The 26,015-nt window shown below is 34.5% G+C and overlaps 1 long non-coding RNA gene across 1 annotated transcript in view; it reads left to right on the top strand.

Moving 5' to 3' along the window:
* LOC105475410 (uncharacterized) overlaps positions 1–23,385 on the top strand; it is a 60,660-nt gene extending 37,275 nt beyond the window's left edge. The window contains exon 5 of the long non-coding RNA XR_011621650.1: positions 23,257–23,385. This is a non-coding gene — a long non-coding RNA (uncharacterized lncRNA). The remainder of the gene's footprint in view (positions 1–23,256) is intronic.
* The last annotated feature ends 2,630 nt before the right edge of the window (positions 23,386–26,015 follow it).

The following is a 26,015-nucleotide window of genomic DNA, read 5'->3' as shown; positions in this document are numbered from 1 at the left end:
AAAATTATGTGTGAACAAAATAAAGTATCAATAAAGAGATAGAAAAACCTAAAAAGAATTCTGGAACTGAAAAATACAATAACAGATGAAATGAAAAATGTACAAGAGGGCTTTTTAGGCCAGGCCTGGTAGCCCACACCTGTAATCCCAGCACTTTGGGAGGCTGAGGCGGGTGGATCCCTGAGGTCAGGAGTTCAAGACCAGCCTGACCAACATGGTGAAACGCTGTCTCTACTAGAAATACAAAAATTTAGCCGGGTGTGGTTGTGGGCACCTGTAATCCCAGCTACTCAGGAGGATGCGGCATGAGAATCACTGGAACCTGGGAGGCAAAGGCTTCAGTGAGCCGAGATCATACCACTGCACTCCAGCCTGGGTGACAGAGGGAGACTCTGTCTCCAAAAATAAAAAAGGGGACTTTAAAGGCAGATTTAAGCAAGCAGAAGGAAAAAATCATCAAAGTTGAAGATAGAACAATGGAAATTATTAAGTCTCAGGACAGAATTAAAAAAAAGAATAAAGAAAAGTAAACAGAGTCTACAGGACTTTTGGGACACTATCAAGTGAACCAGTAACATAGAAGGAGAAGAAAGAGATAAAAAAACAGAGAGAATATTTAAAGAAATGAGTGAAAATTTGCTGAATTTGATTAAAGATATGAATATAAACCTTCAAGAAGCTTAAGGAACTCTGAATAAGATGAACTCAAAGAGACCCTCTCCAAGACTCATTATCATCAATCTTTTGAACGCCTAAGACAAAATGTTGTAAGCAGCAAGTGGTAAGTGCCTCATCACACACAAGGGGCAATCAGTATAGATTATCAGCAGATTTCCCATCAGAAACTGATGAGGGCAAATGTATTCAAAGTGCTAAAAGAAAAAAACACTGTAAACTCATACTATATCCAGAAAGACTATCCTTCAAAAACAAAGAACAAATTAAGACTTTCTCAGATAAAAAAAAAACTGAGGGATTTCATTACCATAGAACTTTCAGCAAGAAATAGTCAAGGGAGTCCTGCGGGATGAAATGAAACAACTTTAGTTGGTAACTCAAAGCCATATGAAAAAATAAAATATCAGTAAAGATAAATATGTGAGCAATTACAAAAGCCAGTGTGATTATAACAATGGTTGATAACGACTCTTTTTGTTTTCTGCATGATTTTGGACAGGTACATTGAAAAAAAACAATTATTTGTCTAAAAGCAAGTATTACTGCAACTTGGTTCATAACTCTACGTTTTGTTTTCTATATGATTTGAGATTAATATATTTAAAAATTATTAGTTTATGGTTTGGGGTACACAATGTATAAAAATGTAATTTTGTGACATAAATACCCAAAGATCTAGACCTGATGGGTTCACTGGTGAATTATATCAAACATTTAAAGAAGAATCAATACCACTTCTTCTCAAACTTTTCCCAAAAACTTGGAGAAGAAAGAACTCTTTGTAGTTCATTTTATGAGGCCAACATTATCTTGATACCATAGGAAAAGATACAAAAAATGAAAACTCCAGGTCAGTGTTTCTTATGAACTTTAATGCAGAAATCTTCCACAAAGTTTAGTAAATTGAATTCAGCAGCATACAAAAAAGGATTATATATCATGACCAAGTGGGATTAATTCATGGAATAAAAGGATGCTTTAACATATAAGAATAAATTAATGTAGTATACCACATTAAGAGAATGAAGGGAAAAAAATCCCAAATAGTCATCTCAGTTGACATAGAAAAAACATTTGTCAAAATTCAACAGATTTTCACAATAAACACACTAAATAACATAGAAATAAAAGGAATCTACTTTAACATAATAAAAGCTATATATAAGCAACCCACAGCAAATGTTAATAGTGAAAGACTAAAAGCTTTTCTGCTGTATTGGGACCAAAGCAACAGTGCATGCTTTCATCTCTCATTTTCAATATAGTACTGGAAGTTCTAGCAGAGCAACTAGGCAAAAAAAAAAAAGAAATAAAAGACATATAGGAGAGAAAAAAGACAAATTATCTCTATTCTTATATGTAGAATACCCTAAAGATTCTACCAAAAAAAAAAAAAAGAAAAAAGCTATTGGAACTAATAAATGAATTCAGCTAAGTAGTAGGATACAAAATCAACACAAGAAAATCAATTGTGTTTATACACATTAACAATGACTAATTTGAAAAAGAAATGATAAAAATAATTCTATTTATAATAGCATTAAAAAGAATAAAATACTTTGAAAAGAAATTAAAGAAGTTATAAATAAATGGAAACATCTCATGTTCATGGATTAAAAGACTTTATATTGTTACAATGCAAATATGACTCAAAGAAATCTATACATTCAATGCATCCCTGTAAAAAATCAAATTCTAAATATGCTTTTTGCAGCTATAGAAAATTCTATCTTAAAATATATATGGAATCTCGAAGGACCCTGAATATCTGTAATAATCTTGAAAAAGAACAGGCTGGAGAATGCATACATCTTGATTTTGAAAACCTACTGCAAAGTTACAGTAATCAAACAGCGTGATAAGAGCATAAAGGTAGACATATACACCAATGGAATGCAATAGAGAGCCCAGAAAGAGACCCTCACATCTGCTGTCAAATGATTTTGACAAAGGTATCAAGACCATTCAGTGGGAAAGGAGAGTCAGTCTTTCCAACAAATGATAATGGTAAAATTGGATATGCACATGAGAAAGAATAAAGTTGAACCCTTACCTAACACCATATGCAAAAATTACCTCAAAATACATCGAAGAGCTAAATATAGGACGTAAAACTATAAAACTCTCAGAAGATAACATAAGGCAAAACCTTTATGACATTAGATATGGCAATGGTTTATTGGATCATCTAACACTAAAAGCATAGACGACCAAAGTAAAAACAGACAAATTGGATTTTTATAAAAATATAGTATGCGAGACAAATCTGTACACCTTAAGTATATACAATAAAATTTATTTTTTTAGCAAGACAATAGCAACAGAGTAAAAAGACAACCCACAGAATGTGATAGAACATTTGTAAATCATATAAATGCTAAGAGATTGCTATCCTGAATATATAGACAGAAAGCATAAACTCAACAACAACAACAACAAAAAACATGATTCAAAATGGGCAAAAAAGTTGAATAGAAATTTCTCCTCCAAATAAGGCTTACAAATGGCAAATAAGCACATGGAAATATGCTCAGCATCACTAATCATTAGGAAGTTCAAATAAAATAACAATGAAACATCACCTCACACCCATTAGGATGATAACTATAAAAAAAGACAATAACAAGTTTTCCAGAGGAAGTGGAGATATTAGAACACTGTGTAAAATGTAAAATAGTGGAGCCATTGTAAAAAGCAGTATAGGAGTTCTTCAAAACACTAAAAATAACATTACCATATGATCCAGTAATTCACTTCTGGATTTATAACTAAAGAAATTTTAAAATAGGGTCTCGAAAAGATATTTATACACCATGTTCACAGCAGCATTATTCACAGTAGCTAAAATGTGGAACCAGCCAAAGTATCCTTTGGTGTAAATGGACAGACAAAATGTGATATACACCTGTAATGGAATATTATTCAGCCTTAAAAAGGAAGGAAATTCTGACATATACTACAACATAGATGAATCTTAAGGACATTATGCCAGGTAAAATAAGCTAGTCACACACACACACACACACACACACACAAAAGCTGCATGATTCCATTTATGAGGTAGGTAGTATAGTCAAAATCATAGAGACAGAAAATAGAATTCTGGCTGCCAAGGTCTAGAGGAAGAAGGTAATAACGATTTATTACTAATAGGTAACAGTTTCAGTTATACAAGATGAAAAGATATGGATGGTGATGATGACTGCACAATATTATGAATGTATTTACTACTACTAATCTATAACCTTAAAAAGATTAAGATGGTAAATTTTATGTAATGTGTATTTTTCCACGATTAAAAAATGAAAAAAAAAGTAAAGCCCATGTAAAATGTATACCTGTCTATAAGCTTTCAGTAAATTGTAACTCTTGCTTTAAAACTGCTGCATTGTTTTCTTACTTCCTCTCTTTTTTGTAACTCTAATGGCTGTAGTTAAGTATTCACCTTCTTAAATAATAAGATTAATTGTAGACCATATTATAATGGGTTTAACATGTTTAAATTCATGTCATATCCTTCAGTGAGTCATGAGAAAAGTTAGTAAAAGATAATGGACATGCATTTTAAATAATTAAATAAGATATTCTATTTTTCTCCTCTCACCATCCCCACACTCTCGTCCTCATTTTGGAATATTTTTCCATTAGGCTTCCACTTTGTTTCCTTATGTAGTAAGGAGTTAAAGATGGCTGAAAAGGCAGTCATATCTATAATTCAAGGCATGCCCTGTATCATTCTTTTAGTTTTTAAAAAATGCTGAATTTTTATTTTAAGATTTTTTATTTTTTGGGTAATAAGCTTAAAAGATATTATTCTTTTGGAATTGAATTCAGAGGAAGATTAAGTCAAACCTAGAAAATTACTGTTTCAGCCTAGTACTTAGGGGATTAAAAACAAACAAATAAATAAAATCTCCAATACTCATTTATCTGAGTAGCTTCCTGCTGTGAGCATGTCTAGTTTTCTACTTCTACATCTCTTTTTACTACAATCTTGCTATATGTACGGAGTCATGGTAACTATGATTTTTGCTCCCCAGCACACTCTTTTTCATTTTTATGATAACAAAATGTATATTTGGAAGTAGTGGATAACCACTTCCTGCAATTTGAATGTGATAGACACAGAGTAGTCACATAATGGAATTGCCTAGCCTTGGTTGCCACAGTTGTTAGTTCAGGGATTGGTACATAATGCAGATCATAACTAAGAAATTCACCAAAAAAGGAAACTGAGATGAACTACTGAAATATTAAAGGTGAGCCTGTATGATGGAAACTGTGTAATCTGTTCAATTTTCAAAATGTTCTAAACGTTTTTGAAATGTTTGTAATCTGACGATAAACGGGCATACTTAACAAGTGAAGTGTTGTCAGGGACTGGATATTCATAGAAGACAAGAGATAAAAGGATGGAAGTAACTACATTGCTTGTGAAGAAAAGAAGGCATTAGAATGGGAGACATTCAAAGGAGTAAATATCTTCTTAGCAAATTATATAAGTGTTTTGTGAGTGTATTAAGGTTTTCAGTAAATCTTTCAGGGAAACAGGAAAGATGAGGATAGATAGCCAATGCCAAGTAACCATGGATCCCAGAAAAACAGAAAATTGATGGAAAGAGCTCCCCACAGTAAAGCATCCAATAAGTTTAAAGCAGGACGGTTATGCTCTATTGATGATGAGTTGCTAAGGGAAAGACTCCATGTCTTAATTCATGATAAGTGAGATGATAAACACAAAGACAATTTGAAATAGACATCATATGGTGAAAAGAGCATTTAAAAATAATTATACACACATACATACATATGTGTACATATACCAATACCTAAATTATTATTAAATACAAATTTTTGTTAATTGAGCTTCTCTCTATATTATGCCAAGAAAGTTTTTAGGACAATATAATATATTATAATTTATGATTATTAGATTAAGATATTGGAAGAAGATATTAACATGAGTTGGACTGTGAGGGTTAATTCTAGCAGGATTGAAATTAGCCTGGTATGTTTCACTGAAATAAGAATGTACTGAGCACTGAACTATGGTCAAAGCAAAAATCATACTGATTATGAGTGTTGCTTTGTGATCATGGGTCTGAGAAGTTTGGGGACAGTCCATATCAGCTTGTCAGGATTAAAGACCTGCAACTTTTCTCAGTGAGACCTTTTAAGGGCTCTGTTACTGGGGCTGATCACATAGCAAGAATATGTCAGCAGGATTAGCAGGGAATGTGTAACCCTGACTGAAGCTTCATTTAGACTCCCTGATTCTGAGGTTTCTGTATATTTGCCAGTGGTTCCTGATTTAAGAGAGAAAGTTCATCTAGCATGACCTTTACAAATGGAAGTCAGGTGGAGCTTGTACCTGCAGATTGGAACTTGGCCTTTCTAGATTAATTGCTGTGAGGCAGTCATTGGTTATAATTCATATCCTTGCTTTAATGCTGCTGCTGAATCATATACATTCCCAGTAGTAAATTATAATTTTGTAAGCATTGTCATGTTGAGTATTGTGAGTCTTATTTAGCAACTGAATACTGTCCAGTTAGTAAAGTTGGTGTCAAAGTGGGATTTATTAAAAGATCATTTACTCACTGTTGACCAATAATATGACTAAACTATTATTCAGAAATAAAAAATGATTATTTAAATGTGTTAAAATGAACCATTGATGTTTCATAGTTGCCTAATACAACTTTGGAATCAGAACTGATAATAATTCTTGCCATGGAATGTAAAAAAGGTAGAATCTGAACATCAGGAGCTATGAAGAAGAATTAAGAGGAACTTCAAGCTGATAGCAGATCAGCTAAAAATTGAGTTCAATAGGTACTGCTTTCAGCACTAGCTAAAGAAAATCTTTTAGTTGAGCTTTGCCCTCAGGCACGAGGAGTTCCAACCATAGGAACTTGGGCAACTACAACATTTGATAAATTGGCTACACCTATGACACCAGTTACAATTAAAATGGTAGTTAAAATTGGGCAAGTTGATAACAAAAGGAAAAAAATTCTTGAAAATAAAAAGTAGTATACTGAAGAAATCAAGTAACTGCAGATCATTAAAAGAAATTCTCTCATGAGCCCTTGTTAAAATGACCCTTGAAAACTTTAGATCAAAGGGCTTTGTCTATGGCATTGAACAACTCAGATTAGAGGAGAATGTTTGGGCTCACATGGATACTAAAGTGGCTACTCTCTTTATGGTGATGATTTGGATACAAGCAATATTGGATTGCCTGTATGACAACAAAAGCAACCTCACTAATGATATTCCACTCACCTAGGTAGTAACTGCTACTGCATTAAAAGAAAACCCACCAGCATGGGCAGTCTATGTAACTTTGTTGTTGGATCCTCAGGAGTATATAAAGAGGTAGTTTCAGAACTTTTATCCCAGCTATCTCACATAAAACCTTGAAATGGTTTGGCTATGTCCCCACCCAAATCTCATCTTGAATTTCCACCTGTTGTGTGAGGGGCCCAGTGGGAAGTAACAGAATCATGGAGCAGGTCTTTATGGCAGGACCATAAGCCTCATGAGATCTGATGGTTTTAAACATGGAGTTTCCCTGTACAATTTCTCTACTCTTGTCTGCTGCCATGTGAGACATGCCTTTCACCTTCTGCCATCATTGTGAGGCCTCCCCAGCCACATGGAATTGTAAGTCCAATAAACCTCTCTCTTTTGTAAATTGCCCAGTCTCGGATATGTCTTTATCAGTAGTGTGAAAATGAACGAATACATATCTGAATGTTAGGACTTTATAAACAGAAAAAAAAAAAAAAAAAGAATGGGGACAACAATTCATGCAAACAGTGTAGAAGTTTGGGAATGACTCATTCAAATGGCATGAAAAAGAAAAAAATTGATGGAGTACCGAGTAAAGCCTCGATAGAATTTTTTTTTTTTTTTTTTTTTTTTTTTTTGAGACGGAGTCTCGCTCTGTCTCCCAGGCTGGAGTGCGGTGGCGCGATCTCAGCTCACTGCAAGCTCCGCCTCCCGGGTTCACGCCATTCTCCTGCCTCAGCCTCCCGAGTAGCTGGTACTACAGGCGCCTGCCACCTCGCCCAGCTAGTTTTTTGTATTTTTTAGTAGAGACGGGGTTTCACTGTGTTAGCCAGGATGGTCTCGATCTCCTGACCTCATGATCCGCCTGTCTCGGCCTCCCAAAGTGCTGGAATTACAGGCTTGAGCCACCGCGCCCGGCCTCGATAGAATTTTATAGAAGCTGAAGGGGCTCCCAACTGCCTCTCTATAAACTTTCCAGGATGTGAAGATTCCAGGGTACCTAGATGATTGATTTATTTGCGCTCAGAAGAAGTTCAAAGGAAAGGTTCAGCTGAACCTCCAGCATTAGATGTAAAAATACTATGTTTAAATATTAATATGGTGATACAGGAAGAAGATTGACATGATTGACATGAAAAGCAGTCTCTTGACTCAGTCCCTGTTGGGACAGTTGATGCCTTTTACAAAGCTTGGGTGAAATGTCTGTGGATAGAGAAGAAATTCTTTTTGGTCTACTACTCTGTAAAGAGCAAAAAAAAAGAAAATCTGAATAAAGGTTGAAATTATGATTTAAAAAGTATACTGTGGTAGCATCTTTTTATGTCAATAAATAATTGGCTATAATAACAAAAAGGTACAGATATAATGTGCGAATAAAAACAATAACTTGTAGATTTTCCCTCTATCTAGCATTAGTTGGAAATGCAACATGGGTTCCTAAGCAATACAAGTGATATATTTGAAGCAATTCAGAATATGTGGAAGGCAACAATAAATTGCCAGAATAATTAAGGCAGTGTGAAATGTAAGTGTGTTAATGCCTACAAACTTGCCATACAATAGACCAGCACAGCCAGTGAAGCAGGTTGGTGTGTGATGGAGAATGATACTAGAATATGGAAGATTAAATGAACAATGTGCTCAGTAGCCTTAGTAGTCCTTGATATGGTGCTATTTCCCTAACACAAGATAAAGGTAACTAGTATTCTATAGTTGAATTTGACTGATGGGTTATTCTTAATATGTCAGCAAAGACAGCCGACGACATTTTCAATCACGTTAAACAGTTATCAATATGCATTTATTGTACTAACAACCTCAAGGGCATTTGAACCTTCCTGTAAAGTATTACAATCTGGTAAGGCAGGGCTTAGATACAAAGCAAATTGACTGTGTTCTACTACAATATGTTGATGATGATAGAATTATTTCTGAAACTAAGGATCAAACTAACAATGACCATACTAAAGTCATAAATCATGTGACTGACTGGGGATCATTCTTTAATCCTACTAAAACTCAAGACACTGCACAGTCTATGGAGTTCTGAGTAATTACATAGGCTGGAGCAATATATGACATACCATATAGCCTTGACATAAACTGTTATTGCTCCTCAGACTAAAAGGAAGGCTCAATGCTTAATCTATTTGTTTTTTGATGAAATCATATATCTTATTAAGCATTCTGCTAGCCCCCATCTACAAGTTTCCTCAAAAGAAATATATATATAATATATATAATTTATTATATATGTATATATGCATATATATTTCATGTTATATATACATATGCATATATATGTGTGTGTATATATATATAATTTAGTATATATATATAATTTGATTGGGCACCCAACAACCATAGCTTTCTTAAACTGCAAGAAGCTGCAGTCCAAGTCATTCTATTAAGGCTATATGATCATAATGCTAGAATCACATTTAAAGTGTTAGCCACAGATTCATGCTATTTGGAATCTCTGGCAAAAGCTCATAATCACTGCTCAACAGCAACCACTGGGCTTCTGGACTGGAAAATTATTGTATATAGCTCTCAAATACATCCCCTTTGGAAGAAGGAAAGAAAAAGAAAAGGAGTTCAAATTGGGCACGTTGAGACTGAAGTAATTTTAGAAGTAGTTATTGTGCACTTACTGAGACAGTCCCAATAACTGAAGTATGTGATATTACATTAAGACCTCAAATACCCACCATATCATGAATGATGCCAGAAAAGCACTCCAACAAGGCAATCAAAGAAGTTTTATCATAAGAAGAAGACATACACAGGAGCAGGAAACAATGGTTGCAATACATCATAGAAAGTTGCACTGGCTAGCTCAGGCTGCCACAACAAAATATTATAGAATTCCATAAACAACTAAAATTTATTTTTGTACACTCAAGGAGTCTGAAAGCCCAACATCATGGTGTCAGCATGGTCAAGTTCTGATGAGAACCCTTTTCTTGTCTTGCAGATAATTGTCTTCTCACTGTGTCCTTGCATAATGGAGAGAGAGAGAGAGAGCATTCTCTATCTCTTCCTTTTCTTAACCACTAATCCCATCATGCAGGCTCCACTGTTATGACCTAATCTAATCCCAATTACCTCCCAAGGCCCCATCTTTAAATACCATGACATTGGATTGTATGATTTGAGAGTATGTGTCCCTCCAAAATTCATATGTTGGAACTTATACACCAAGCTAATGGCATTAAGAGATGGGGACTTTGGGAGGTGATTAGACAATGGGAGCTCTGCCCTCATGGATGAGATTAATGCCCTTATAAAATTATAAATTATGGGCTTCAGAAAGTAGCCTATTTCTTCTGCCATGTGAGAGCACAGTGTTCATCCCTTTTTGTTCCTTTCTACCATGTGAGGAAGTATCAAGAAGGTACCATCTTGGAAGTAGAGAGAAGCCTTCAGTGGACACTGAATCTGCCTGTTCTTTAATGCTTAACTTCTCAGCCTACAGAACTATGAGAAAATGAATTTATGTTATTTATAAATCATTCAATCACAACTATTTTTAGAGCAACACAAACTAAGACATTGGGGATTAGGGATTCAACATACATATTTGGAAGGGACACAAATGTTCAGTCCATAACAAATATCATTATATTTACGAACAAGTAGCTAATTTACCTCTAATAACAGTACCTAACTTAGATTTTTCCTAAGAAGTTACCTACTGCTGCTGGTAAATGGGCCCTTCCTTTTGACTAATTGACCAAGGTTGCCAGGCAGTTGGCTTAGTTCAGATAGTAATTCCAGAATCAGGGGCCAAGGCTCATCATGGAAAGCTACCACTGCTCTCTTTTTAGCAAATAATAAACTCCTTATCGAGAAAGTTTATAGTTGGTTAGCCTAGTGGCCTGAATTACAATTTCTGCTTCCAGCAATGATAAAAAAAAAACTGCACACACACACACACACACACACACGCAATTTAATTAATTATAGCCCTAACTTATGGCATGTTATCAAAAGAATTGCAACTTAGTCTGGAAAATGGTCTATAGCTACCTGCATGATAAAAGATACTCTCATGTAGGACATTGCTACATGTAAATCCCTAGGAAAAATTTGAGGGCAGATTGAAAAGGACATGTAACTGTTAACCAAAGAAATCCTATACCAAAATCTGATGATGATTGAATCAAAATGTTCATGTTCTTGATCTGTGTCTTAAAATGGCAACCCAGTTCCATGAAGTGAGTACACATGAGGGAAATCAGGCCATGAAGAGACGAGCCAAACAATATATATCATTAACCCCTGAAAATGCACAAACTGTTAATAAAAATTTCCATGTATACTAATCAGAAAGACAGAATTTGCAGCTCACCCTAAGAATTAATTCCAAGAAAAGTCTAGCAACCGGTGTCAAGTAGACTGCGTTGGCTTTTTCTCTACTCCTTTGAAGGATATAAATGAATATTGGCAAGGTTTCTTAATAATATACTCTGAATTTGGGTTGGCATAGGCAGTGACTGAGATCAATGTTGCTAATACTATCCAATAAGTGGAACAAAAATATTGTAAATAGTCTGGCCATTCTACTTACACTTCATCAGATCAATACGTTCATTTCATTGCCCACATGAAGCACTTATGCATGAAGAAATATATTCAATAAACTTATATTTTTGGTGCCACTCAAAGTAATGGGTTAATAGAAAATTGGAATGGCAAAATATAACCCCTTCTTAAAAATATGGGGGTTGCCAAACGATTGAGGAGCTAGTCTCCAAACATAATTCTGCTTACCACTGATTATAAATTGATGAAACTAAACACAAGTCTCCATTAGGTAAATTATTATATATTTGTGGTAGAAATAGGAAAGAAGGACTGGACAATGATACAGCAACTGACATAAAAATAATTTGTACTTCAACTTAGTTTTCTTTTTCAATGAAAAAGGCCCAATAGTCCTTGCACTGACACTAACACTAAGGATCCCAATGGCTGGTAATACTGCACAACAAAATTCATGTCTATTAAGTTGAACACAACTGCAAGAATTCCAAAAAGATTTATGAAATGTTTTATCTGTTACCTACACATCATCAAGTTGGAAGTGACTGTTCCATTTCTTTGTACTCATCTATTCTTATTTCCTACTATGGAGAATAAAGTGAAAGCCCTAGCACAGTATATCTCGATGCAAGTAATATGAAATACACAAGAGGGTAAACCAGGAGGAACTACTTCAGGAGTAAAATTAATGATCAAAAGAAGAAATTTGTGACTGTTTCTGAAAGAAAGAGAGCCAACGAATGGGTTTTATTTATAAAAGGGATTCTAACATATAAGCCAGATAAAGGCTTAGAGCAAGAGAATAATAAGCTTTCTTGACTTGGGTTGAAAAGTGCCTTAGGGTAAAGTACTTTGTCAAAACCTCTTCTTTTAAAGAACCAAGAAATTAGCTAAGCAATGGCCAACCTAATGAACATGTTTTTGGAAATGATCTAGAGCCTTACTCTTGTCTTTGGCTATGTGGAGCAATACAAATGTGACTATTTCTTTCATTTCTCATTTCCAAAGTACAACTATTACCAAGGACCTGTATTTTGAAGCAAATGTGGGAATGTGTGTTCCCAGTTGAATCTGGAGAACACTGTGTGTTAATTCACAATCTAAAAGAACATGATGTGGCCATTAATTGTGATTATAGTTTAATGACAGTAGCAAGTCCCATCTGTCATAATATTATGTGAGAAACTAGCAATTTGCCTTATTGTATGTGGAAACTCTAAAGTAGTTGGAGGAAAAAATGAGTTGTGAATCACTAACAAAGGAAAATAACCAGGTATACCTTGGTAAGCCTGCATTACTAGAAATGAGAAGTCAGAGATTTGATGTGGATAATAATGTAAAATGTGGGTAATGACAACTACTACTAATGTGACCTTATCTTGGCAGATTCAACAACTTTGTTCCCAGATTTATTTCCTATACATTCTGAAGTGTTTCATACCTAATGGCAACATCAGTTTTAAGGGATCAAATGGCACTGGCCAGTTAAAAAAGAAGAGCTTTAAATAATTAGAAATAAGGATAGGAATAATTGCTTGGTGAAGTTTGCTTTTAATTAGGGAAGATCTGTGGGGATCAAATAGAGCATGATCTTCTTCCAGAAGATGGTAAACCAACTAGAATGATATGACGAGGACAAAAATGAACCTTGCAATTCAAGCAAACATTAAGCTAATATGTCCCAAATCAGCAAGTGAAATGAGCTTGCATGTTAGTTAGCATGGCTGCCTTCTTGCTGTGTCCCTCACATGGTCTTTCCTTGGTGCATAGGCATCCCTGGTAACTCTTTGTATATCCACATTTCCTCTTCTTATAAAGACGCCAGTCAGGTTGGACTAGTGCTCACCCTACAGCCTCATTTCAGCATAATCACCTCTTTAAAGGCCCTATCTCCAAATATAGTCACATTCTTGGTACTGGCGCTTCAACATATTAATTTGGGAGGGACAAAATTTAGCCTATAACACATGGTCTTTAACCTACTATCAGAAATAATATATTATATATGGGAAGGGGTAAATTTTATTGGAAGAAACTAATTATATTGCAGTAATATTTTGTTTACATTACAACTGTATATTCGGAGTATGTCATGATGCTGTTATACAGAGTAATAGAGTTCACAGGTAAATTTAATATTATGAAACCTAGTAATACTTTGAACACTAACATTGAAGATCAGTGTATTGAGAGATTGAATTAAAACTCCTTCAGCGTGTCATCTCTTTGAAAGAGAAGTGGCCTGAAAAAAATTTAAACCTTATCAATGATAAATATATTATGATTCTTAGTCATTCAGCAGATGCAAACCCTAAAGTGCAGGTATATATAGATCAAGGAAGAAACAAGCAACTTAGGTTAATAGAAAACTATGAGAAAGTTTGTGCTGGTATTATCATATGGTTCTGATTCTATTTTCTGTTTAAATCCATGTAACTCCTCAATGGTTATTACAAATGTGTGGAATAGGTGTGTGATTTTGTTTACAGATTCTAGTTACACAATATGGCAAGTAATTGCTGTCAAACTAGAGTGATTGTTTTGTCATATCAAGGCCTTGAGCACAGATAAGAGACGTGGATGGTGTTACTGTGAAGGTTAATTCCACAAGTCAGTAATGAGCCTGATCTGTTTAATTAATATAAGAAATATGAAAATAAGATTAATAGTGTTGATTGCAACCATGTTCTAAAGAGTTTTAGGGAAGTTTATACTGCTTCTTAGCACTGTTTATTGATAACAGAGAGATTGGTGAATTATACCTAGTCTCAGTGAAGTACTTTTGAGGTTGTGTTTTTGGGATTGGTTATGTAGCAGTGTTGTCTTTTGGGGATTGGTTATGTAGCAAGGTTGTGTTTTGGGGGTGGGTTATGTAGCAGGAATAATTTTATATAATCAGTAAAAATATCCCAGTTTTTCGGATATCCCAAGTGAGACTCCATGTGGGCTCCCTGTTTCTGAGATGCTCTGTACATACACAAGTGGTTTCTGATCCAGGAGTATATCCAGCACACCATTATAGAAGGGAAATAATTGAAGCTTGTACCTGTGCCCTTGTTGAGAGGCATATTTTTACTTCATGCATATCCTTACTTCAACAATAATGCAGCAAACTGTAGATTTGTAAGCATTTCATTTTGGGTCCTATGAGTTTTCCTTAATGATCCAACCCTGTTTAACTCCTACTCATAGTCTAAGAATGTAAGCTATTACTGTTAGAGAATACAATGGTAAAATTTGTGTACAAGCCATTGCTATTGTCTTACCACCTCTTAGTATTTAAATAGGTCTCTAAGATAGTTTGCTGACTGTCTTTCACCACTCAAATGAACTCCACTGAGAATATTTATAGAAGTGGTAGTAATTCACACTAAAATCTTCAAAACCCTCAGTAATTTTTAGGACCTCTTACCATCACAGACAGAACCTTCTAACATTAAAACACATTGCATGGAATGAATGCTAGGATTCAGTAAGTAGAGACTGCCCTATGGAGTGGGAAAACACATTGAAAAAGGAGTCAGGAGAAATGGTCTTAGTTTTGCGTATTTCACCCCAAGTAGGAGCCACTCAGCAAGTGATAACTTCTTTCTCTGTATCAGTTTAATTATAAAAGAGACGTGCTGGACTGTATGATTTCTATCTCCCTGGTTCTAGAATCATTTGATTCAATCATGGTAGGTAATAAGTTACCTAAAAATAATCTAAGCTTAAAACTGTAAATTAAGGAGAATTTTAAACATAAATTTAGAGGCAACTCGAAGGAATGCTAAGAAATTACAATTGTTTTAAATGATGCATAGTGTCTACTGTTTTTCTGCAAGTCAGGATCTGCTATTTAGAAGAAGACACTTTGTAATTAAATTTAATTTTACTAAGGAAATAATAAAAGAGGTATCTATTATTTTTGCAGAATATTTGCAAAAGAAATAATTGGCTGCGGTAATTTTTACATACATTCTAATTAATTTATTCTTATTGATAATAATTCTTATTAATATCCTTATAGTCCTTTAAGAAAGTTATTATTCCTATTTTATAGGTAAGAAAACAAAGTTCAAAGAGTTTAAATAATTTTCCTCAGATCAGTAAAAAGTTACAGCTATTTGTAAATCATAGGTATGTATAGAAAATATATTTGAGCTGTCTGAAAAGAAAGTAACTGTTGAAAGGATAATTCAGGAAACTGCAAAAAGGGAGTAAAATAAATGAAACTTCAGATTAGCTTTGTAGTTTAATATAAGAATATGTATTACAAATAATTAGCAGACAAATTGGTCACAACGATTCACAGGTTCTTGGCTCTTTCTCCTTTTGATCTGTTTTCCTACCATTTCTAGTTCTTTTGGGTACATATTCTTATCAGAGAATACTTGAGCCTGACTCCAGCTCCTTCTCTACTTTCATACAGGTGATTTTGTTTTGTTTCATTTCTGCCCACTAATTTACTTAGCTCAAGAATACTGAATTCCAGTTTCACTTATGTATTCCAGTTCTCTCTTCTGAATATCCACTATTCCGTTAAAGCTCTGGATCTGCATAAGGTTCTTCCCACTTGCAAGAAACACCATTTTTTGGAAACAATAAAGACTGTATTATAAGAATTTCTTCTCTGAAAACAGAACAGATTGGACGTTTGGAATAAATTTCTGGTATAGAACATACATAAATGCCAGGTAAAATATTAAAAGGAGATTAAAAAAAATAAGTGAGCAGGATGAAAATAAAGAATATAATGGGAAGCAAGCAATGACAAGAAAGTGCTAAAGCAGAGAAGTAAAGAAGGTAAAGAATAGCACGTGTACTGTGAGAGAATGTGCTCATGCTTGGACTCTTTAGGTTTTAATGGGTTTGTTTCTGAATCATAAGAACCAAAGGCCTGTGCCTACTTTAGACCCACCAGAACGAAGCCTTTAAAAAAGCTTGATAAGATTAACAAGACAGACATAATTTGAAAGTTGGATTCCACTAAGTTAGACGGACTTGGGGAAGACCTTGACCTTTTTCCAAATTCAGTTTCACAAGGTCATAAAACCAAGTCTTTGCAAGTACAAGGTGATCCATTTTAGGTAAAATTTCTACTAATATTGAATCAGAGTTTTTATATTAGATATTGAATCGTATAATTCAAATATCTAATGTTTTCAATAAAGAATCAATAAATACATAAAGGGACTGAAAAACAATCAATTAAAACCAAATCCAAGATGGCACAGATGTTTAACTTAGCAGCCAAATATTTCCAAGTGGCTATTACAAATATATTGAAAAATTTAAAGAAAAATGTGCTCAAATTATTATGTAAAATATTTTAATTATTAATTCCTTAATGTAGGAAATTTCAGCAGAGAAATGGAATCTATAACATAAATTTAATAAAAATTTTAGAAATAAGTAATAAAATGATTGAAATGGAATTTTCACTGAATGAGCTTAACAGATGATTGCAAATAAAAAAATAGTAAATGTAAACTCAAAGCACTAGAAACTACTCAATCTGAAAATATCAAAGAAAATGGAGCTTCAGGGATCTGTGAAACAGTAACAGAATTTTCTAACATATAGGTAATTGAAGTCACTGACAGAGAAAACTATTGATTGGGGCAGAAAAAGAAAAAAACGATTTAAAACATAAACAGTGAAAACTTCCCAAGTTTGACCTAAAACAATCCTAATTTATAGATCAGAGAAGTTCAGCAAACTGTTACAAACATAGTAAGTGAAAAGAGCTATTCTTATTACAGATAGTTGAACTGCTAAAAAACGAAAGAAAAAAAGAAAATCTTGAGAGCAACTACAAGGTAAAAAAGACCCTAAATACAGAGAGGAACAACACTATGAAGGATGATAGACTTTTCATCAGAAAAGATGGAAACCCAACGTGATTTTATATGGTATTTGCATATTTTTTCTGTCAGCATTTTGTTTTTGTGATTTTTCTGCTATAAGTTTGTACTTTTGTCTTTTTTATTTTCAGAAGCTCTTTGCACGTTAGGGTTATTAAACCTTTGTTACATAAGTATCAACATTTTTAATACGAATTTTCATTTTTCCTTTTACTTTGCATATGATGTCTTTGCCATGATTTTTTCTTTTTTTAATTTTATGCTTTTGAGAGTTGTGTCATAGTTGGGCAAGTCACTCGTATTTTCATATTTTTGTGGTTTCATTATTTACAGTTAATTCTCTAATCTATCTATCCTGGCCTATGATATAAAGGATGGATCAAATTTTACCTTTTTCCATAAGGCTATTAATAAGTGGTATTTCCACTTCATATGGAAAATGTTTCACTCTCTCAAGAAGCAGTAAAAAATGTGCTTTATTTGTGAAACAGCATTTAAACTTATTTTATTTTATTTTATTTTTGTGGAAATGGGGTCTCCCTATGTTGCCCAGGCTGGTCTCAAACTTCTAGGCTCAAGCAATCATCCTGCCTCTGCCTCCCTAATTGTTGGGATTATAGGCATGAGCCACCATGCCCAGCTGTTTATGAAACAGAGAAGACTAACTACAGTATATAATCATGTTAGGAAACAATAAGGACTTTAAAAGCCCAGTAGTAAAAAATAAACAAAAAACTATATCAATATCTCCTAGATATTTTGTACAAAGAAGTAACTGGATAAAATTACAGTTTAAATAATATTTATTTGGTTAGATTGTTCAAAATGTTAAATTTTTGTGTTTGTTTAATTAGTTCATTTGTCCTAATAGGAAACATGAAATCTATGAATCAGAAAACAGACCATGTACTTACAGAGCATCTTGGCAGTGCTTCAGTCCAGTTCCCCAAGTTATGCACAATGAGGACCTGATGTCATTTGTGCACACAGCATCGTTTGCATCACAAGAAACCACAAAATTCTGAGACTTGGAGCTTCTATATTAAGGCTCACATGTCATACCTTCTTCCCTTTAGAGAGTGAGAGAGAGAAAGAGAGACTGGCTTTTACTCCATAATGTAAACAAGTAAATCCTTTCCAGGAAGGAAGAGGGCACTGCCCTGGAAGAAAGTAACTGTCTTTGGGGGTGGGGGTTGGGTGGGAAGCATATCTGGGTTATATTACTTTCAGAATGTAAGCAAATGGCTTTGGGAGATAGCTCAGTTTGTTCAGGCTACTGTAACAAAATATTTTAGACTGGGTAACTTATCAACAACAGAAATTTATTATAGTTCTAGAGCCTGGAAGTCCAAAGTCAAGGCAACAACAGATTTAGTGTCTGATGTGGGCTTGCTCTCTCTTTCACATCTTTCACAGATGCCACCTTCTCATTGTGTCCTCACACCATGGAAAGAACAAGCGAGGTCCTTTGGTCCTCTTTTATAGGGTCACTAATCTCATTCATGAGCGCTCCATGTTCGTGACCTAATTACCTCCTAAACACCCCACCTCTTAATACTATTTCTTTAGGGAGTAGGTTTCAACATATGAATTTGGGGGATGGGGTGGAATCGCAGGAGATGTCTTCAAATTTTTCCAGAGCAGTTCATTATCTTTAACTCCCAAGGCAGGTTATAATTCATTCATCATTAAACCCAGGTTGTCAGCAGTCTGTTCAGAAAGCCCAGACTGTGTAGAAATGTAAAAATATTAGTAGAGGATTATTGTCTGAATAAATACTGGTTATAAAGAAGACTGATATTAGGAATGTAGCTAGGAAGATGCTTAGCATTTTAGGTTCTAAGAAATGATCCAGATTCAGATCACCCCAGTGAAACTAAAGAGAGTAAAATGGATATAAGACATATTTTATGTAAAACTGGCCAGGACTTTGTGATTGAATAAATATTAGGGAAAATGGGAAAGATGAATTCAAGTATTTACTTTCAAAGATATTTAAAGGGAAACTTTTAATAGTAGGAAATAGGATTGGATTTGGATGTACATTATTTGAAATATGAGGGAGAGAATTGGGGTACCACATCAGGCTTCACTTTATTAGGCACTGTTAGAATTAAGGAACTTCTGAGACACAATTGCATGAGACATGTAGGTAGAAAAAAAGGATCTAAAAAGCAACAAAGACTTTTTAATAAGATCAGAATAATTAACAGAGCAGTATTTGTCAAGGTAGTGGAAAGTCTTGCATTCCAAAGGAGACACATTCCAAAGAAGTGGAATTCATATGGCACACAAAATACTGAAAAAGATTATACACAGAATATATTTAATTTTGCAATAGGCCATCCCTCCATAACTGTGAGACAAAAATTTTATTAGAGTGACTGAGGCAGAAACCAGCAGTATGGTTAGAAGAGGTAAGTGGAAAAAAAAATTAAATATATTGATTTTCACAGGGGAAAGTATCTAATTAATATGAATAAAACAATTCCCCACTCTTCCTATATCTGTGACTTTGCCTCTCTAACCATGCCTACTGTCAATGACTTTACTCTGTTTCCCTCTGAGACTCCAAACTACAAATGAATTTAAAGAAGCAAGTATCTGTACTGAACCAATAAGCCAGGATTTTCTTTAAATAGATTACTGTGTCTTTAGATGAGTACTTGTGGGATTATATCTGGTCTTGAGGATTTTTTCAGTAATTGAATTCACTAAATCAGCAAAGCACAGCCGCAATGGGTTATACTCTAGGGCATTAAAAATGGCTCCAGCAAATAAAAATCTACATTTAAAATGCATTAATTGGAAATATGACACTATCTATAAAAATATAATACATATTTTAAATTGTTCCCATAATTGTTGTATTATACTTAGAAATTCCTTGCATTGACAAAAGTAATTTCTAGAGGATCTTTAACCTTTGGACATAAGTAGAATTGAATATGATATATTAGTATAAATATGAAAGGGAATCCCTTATGTTGACACAAGGGATTAATAGCCAGCTCCAAATCAAAAGTCTAAACAATTGATAAGTGGTAGTTGTGCCAGATTAAAGCATTACACAGCCATCTGCCTATCTCCTGGGAAGAGGTGAGCATTACAGGCTGTTTATCACGTTTGGTTCTGCTCTTTCAAATAATACATACATTGCCATGATTCCCAAAAAAATCTTACAGTAAACATTTCATGTCTAAAGCATCAGTTTCCTTGCACAGTTTGAAATTCTATTAGAGTACCTAGCAAACCTTTGTAATTTTGTAATTCACTTAGATACAAGTACAACATGTGGCTTTTCTCTGCCAACTAATTCATTCTGTCCAGCCAAGCTTTCAGAAGAAATTTCAAAAAGTTCCATGGTTTCTAGACACAAGCATATGTCAATATGGTTGCATAACATAGCTAAGTTATTCTCACAACATTTTGTTCAATCCTTTTGTCACTGTTAAAAAAAAAAAACAGCAGAAAAGGAACTCGCACGCATTGTCATTTAAAAAAAAAAAAACTTTTAAAAAATACAATGACTAGTAATTTGTCTTTTAAATATGACCAGAATATTGAGGGTATGTGACACTCCAAGGAAAAAATGACTAAACAAATATTATTTTAGTGTCGTGTCAGAAAAGACTTACACTTAGCACATCATTATTTATATTATTTCCATGAAGAATTTTGAAAGTAAATCATAGATAATCTCATTTTTTACCAAAGAAATTTAGGAATTTACTCAGCCATATCATCATTGAAGTAGAAATATTTTACTTAGACATCTGAATTATCTGATGTCCATCAGATAATCTTGAAACTTCTCACAGTACATTGTGAAGAGCCTAGACAGCAATCAAATGTATCATGGCTAACTCTGGTTTCTATTCATATACACTGAATTAGTCTATGAGTTTTAGATCTACTAATTCACCTACTCAAGCAACTTCATGAGGTAGTTGCTATTATTATTCTCATTTTTACAGAAGAGAAATTGAAGTGACTTGCCAAAAAGAACAAAATGTAATCAATCAACAAGTTAGGAGGAAAAGGCTAAATACAATATTACTGTTTATACAACAGTTTCTCACCTCCTCAAATTGTTGTTCACAGATTACATACATCGGAATTTTCTGAGTGCTTTTCAAAAATTAGATATTTAGCTCTGTTTCTTCAACCCGGGGAGTACTTCAGGCTCCACTCTGGTTTCTCCTCCCTTTACCATCATCTGGAAATTTTCTGAAGGTAATATACTGGGGCAACCCTAGGAATCAGTTTATTGACATTTTCTCAGAACTCTGTGCCCTTCATTGACTAATGTCCAGTGTCTTGAAGCCCATTGATTTATACATTTTGTCTGATGTTTGTTTTTCTAAGGCAATAGGGTAAATCTTGTCCCCCTCTTGCAAATTGGTCAAAACTAGATGTCCCCCTGAATTTTTAAAAAACATTGCATTGTAATTGATATCCATAAAAACCTGCCCCTATCATAAGTAGGCAGTAAGATAAATTTTCAGCCTATAAATAAAGGATAAGACCACTACTCAATACAGAGTTTAAAAAAGAGTGGAAAGTATTGCTTATTTTTATGAAGGAGAATTATATTAGTCGGTCAGTGTCTCTGAGCAGAGCAGATTGGTGGTTTTAATATAAAGTTTTTGGGAAAGCGTGGAGTTCAGGTATTGACATCCTTGTAGAGGTTAAGTCATTTTGTAGAGGTTAACATCAGCTGTAGTATTCAGCCGGGTGTGATTTTTGGTTGATTAGCTGTCACTCAGAGGTGTGCTTTATTGCAGACAGTCTATTCCTGACAGACTAACTTTCAGAAGTAAAGGACTGTCACTGATTTTAAAAGCACATTCACTGATGTGAGTTTGTGATCAATGGAAGAAGTTAAAAACTGGTTCTGATAACTGCTTATTACCACAAATAAAAAAGAATCAGTTTTCACCTACCAGTGTGAGAACTTATTTTTGTCACCGAATACATCTATGTAAAAAGTACAGAAAAACAAACACACAAAATTAGAGCATCACCAGCTCTCCAGAAGCCCTACTTTGTGCTGTCATCCAGTTCCTACCCCCCTCTGAAACTAGTCAGTATCTTGATCTTGATTTCTAACAACATAGATTAGTTTTGCCTGTTTTTCTACATTATCTAAGCAGAATTATGCAGTACACAAGGTACAGGTACTGGGTATGGACTAGGTTCTAGGTTGTTCTAGGTTCTTTTGCTAAACGTTTGTAAGATTCTTTCATTATTTAATCTAAGATGAAATCTATAGGAATATGTATACAATTGTTGGCTATATATTAAGAAGTGGGATTGCTGAATCATAAGGTATGGATATGTTTAGCTTTAGTAGGTTTTGCAAAGCCATTCTCTAATGTGGTTAAACCAATTTGTACTTCAATTAGCACTGTGTGGGAGTTTCAGTTGCTTCTCATCTTCACCAACATATGCTATTTATTTTCTGAGAAATATTATTATATCACATTGTACTTTTAATTTGCTTTTCCCTGGTGATTAATCTCCCAAATCTGGTCACCTATTGGCTCCTAGAATCTAAAATTAAGGCGATTATTAACATTTTAAAAAATGTTTGCTTTCAACTTTTCTTTGATTTTTTAAGAATAATACAGATGTAGCCTAAGTCCCCATACCCATATATTTTTTTTCCTCTTCATTCCCCCCAATTTTTTTTTTTAATTTCAATATGGATTTGTGAACTCTATTATATCAATATAACTGTGAAATCGATAATTGATATATGGTTTCAGGTGGTATATATAATTTTGCAATTGGTCATCCCCCCTCACCATTAAAGGTGATGTGTACATGTTGATATACCAGATCTAGTTTGGTTACTTTTTTTTTTTTTTTTTTTTTGAGACAGAGTCTCGCTCTGTCCCCCAGGCTGGAGTGCTGGAGTGCAGTGGCACTATCTTGGCTCACTACAACCTCCATCTCCCAAGTTCAAGCGATTCTCCTGCCTCAGCCTCCTGAGTAGCTGGGATTACAGGTGCGTGCTACCATGCCTAGCCAATTTGTGTATTTGTAGTAGAGACAGGGTTTCACCATGCTGGCCAGGCTGGTCTCGAACTCCTGACCTCAGGATCCGCCCACCTCGGCCTCCCAAAGTGCTGGTATTACAGGCGTGAGACATCATGCCTGGCCCTAGTTTGGTCACTTGAACTACCTTATAATAATCTATTGGATTAATAAACTACAATTTTTCTAGTCTCCTCCTGAAGAGTTAACTTTAAAAAATATTTTTAATATTAATAAAGAGTGTTTCTATGAACATTCACATAAATATTTCTCTCTTATTTCTATTTCAGCCATTCTATTTGATGATTGGGTATAATATTGTGGCTTTAATTTACATTTTCCTAATGAGAACTTGATGTGCCTTTTGACCATTTCAATATTAACTTTTCTGAAGTGACTGTTCACATCTTTTGCCTATTTTCATTTTTTATTGTTATGCTTTCTTTTTCATTTCTATTTTTTAAAATATCCTTTATGTAAGCCCTTGTCAGATATAAATATTTAGAATATTTTGTCTCTCTTGATGTTTCTGGTTAAGAAAAGTTATTAATGTTTATGAAATCCAGTTTTAGTGTTTTTTTTTTTTAGACAGTATGTCACTCCTTTACCTAGGTTGGAGTGTAGTGGCTCAACCACGGCTCACTGAAGCTTCGACCACCTGGGTTCAAGCAATTTTCTCTCCTCAGCCACCCAAGTAGCGGGCACTACAGAAGCCTGCCACCACGACTGGCTATTTTTTTTTTTTTTTTTTTTGGTAGAGACAGGGTCTCACTATGTTGCCAAGGCTGGTCTTGAACTCCTAGGCTCAGATGATCATCCCACCTGAGCCTCCCAAAGTGGTGCGATTATAGGAATGAGCCACTTGCCTGGTAATCTGCTCTTTTATGGTTAATATTTTCTGTGTCCTGCTTAAGATATCTTTCTCAGGCAGATATCTTCAATTTTTTTCTTTGTAAATGACGAATAGTTTTACCCTTCACTTTAAGTTACATGATTTTTCCCTCTTTTGCTATACTTCTAAGGCAGGACTCTGTATTTTGTTTTTCATTCAGATGCCCAATTGTGCCAGTTCCTTTTATTGAATATATCCCATTTTCTCCACTTATTTGCAATAGCAATGTTGTTGTAAATCAGGAGACAGCATACCTGTACATCTTTTTCTGAAGCCCTGTTCTGTCCTATTGATCTTTTCCTCCTCAGGTGTACCGTTACGTGTATAAGCCTTGATCTCAGGTGCTATAATTTCTCTTTGTTTTACTTAATATTTATAAATAATGTAAATATTAACATAATTTATGTAATTATATAATTTAAATATAATATAAATATATATTACACACACATATATATATCTTATAGTAACTTGATTTATTTACTTATGTTTAGAGACAAGATCTCTCTCTGTTGCCCTGGTTGGAGCGTAGTGGTATGATCATAGCTCACTATAGCCTTGAACTCCTAGCCTCCAGGGATCCTCCTGCCTCAGCCTCCAGAATAGCTGGGACTATAGACACATGCCACCATAGCTGGTTAATTTTTAAAATATTTTGGAGAAATAGGGCCTTGCTCCCTTGCCCAGGCTAGTCTCATATTCCTGGCCTCAAGCAATTCTCCCAACCCATCCTCCCAAAGTGTTTATAGCAACTTTAAATGAACGACATTGAAATTGTTCTCATTTATTTTATTTTAATTGGGTTATATTTTTCTGAATCAGCAATATCTGGTGATCCTATGGGCAAGTGGTTGGGAGAAACTATGCAAGTCCTTTAGTTTTTCAGTCCATTGCTTCTTTCTTCAATTGTTAGCGTAAAGGATAGTCTCCTTATAATAATAATAAATTGTGCCTTTTGTTATGTCTGTCCTCTTCTAATTTTTTGAGAACTCTTTTTAACCTCATTTTGTTCTTTCACCAATAAATTTCCAAAAATGTCTTGCCTTCCAAGATGCCACTGTCTCTCTCAGCACCAGTGCCCTCCTGAAACTGCCACATTAGATCCTGTACATTCTCCAGGACCCTCCCCTTCAGGTACTCAGCACAGGATTATCATCTACCTTGACCTAGAAGTGATTGCAGTAGTTTCTACTAATAGTCCTTTGCTTTCTGGGAACAAAACCTAACTGATGTTATCTGTGCTCCATTGCTGCTAGAACCTGCGACCCTTTACTTTCTTTTGCCCAATCACCTCCCACCCCACTTGTTCTGGACTCTGGAGCCATCTCTGCTGGTCTGCTGACAATCTCTGACATTTATTTTCTCAATGACACATAGATTGGGATGTGTAGACTTCTATTTGTCTAGAGGTGTGAACCATCAGGGATTTTATTTGCTGTACTAATCTACAACGTATACATGAGACTTTTTGGACTGTTAGGAAGTGATGTAAGCAGCCACTATTATCTTACAGGATTCTCAAACACATCTTTCATTTTTTGAAAAGTCACTTCAAAACAAATGGACAAACAGCATATCTATATAGATTTCTTCCTCTCAAGTGACATATTTCATACTTGCCTCTACAGGTATAGACATAATAATATCTATTAAAGACTAATGTAAATTAAGTCACTCTGTTATTCTTTGAAGAGATGAAGCTCATACCTCAG

This window comes from Macaca nemestrina, chromosome 4 (assembly GCF_043159975.1).
Source record: "Macaca nemestrina isolate mMacNem1 chromosome 4, mMacNem.hap1, whole genome shotgun sequence".
In the NCBI taxonomy this organism is placed as follows: Eukaryota; Metazoa; Chordata; class Mammalia; order Primates; family Cercopithecidae; genus Macaca; species Macaca nemestrina.
This window is presented reverse-complemented; position numbering and strand designations above follow the sequence as displayed.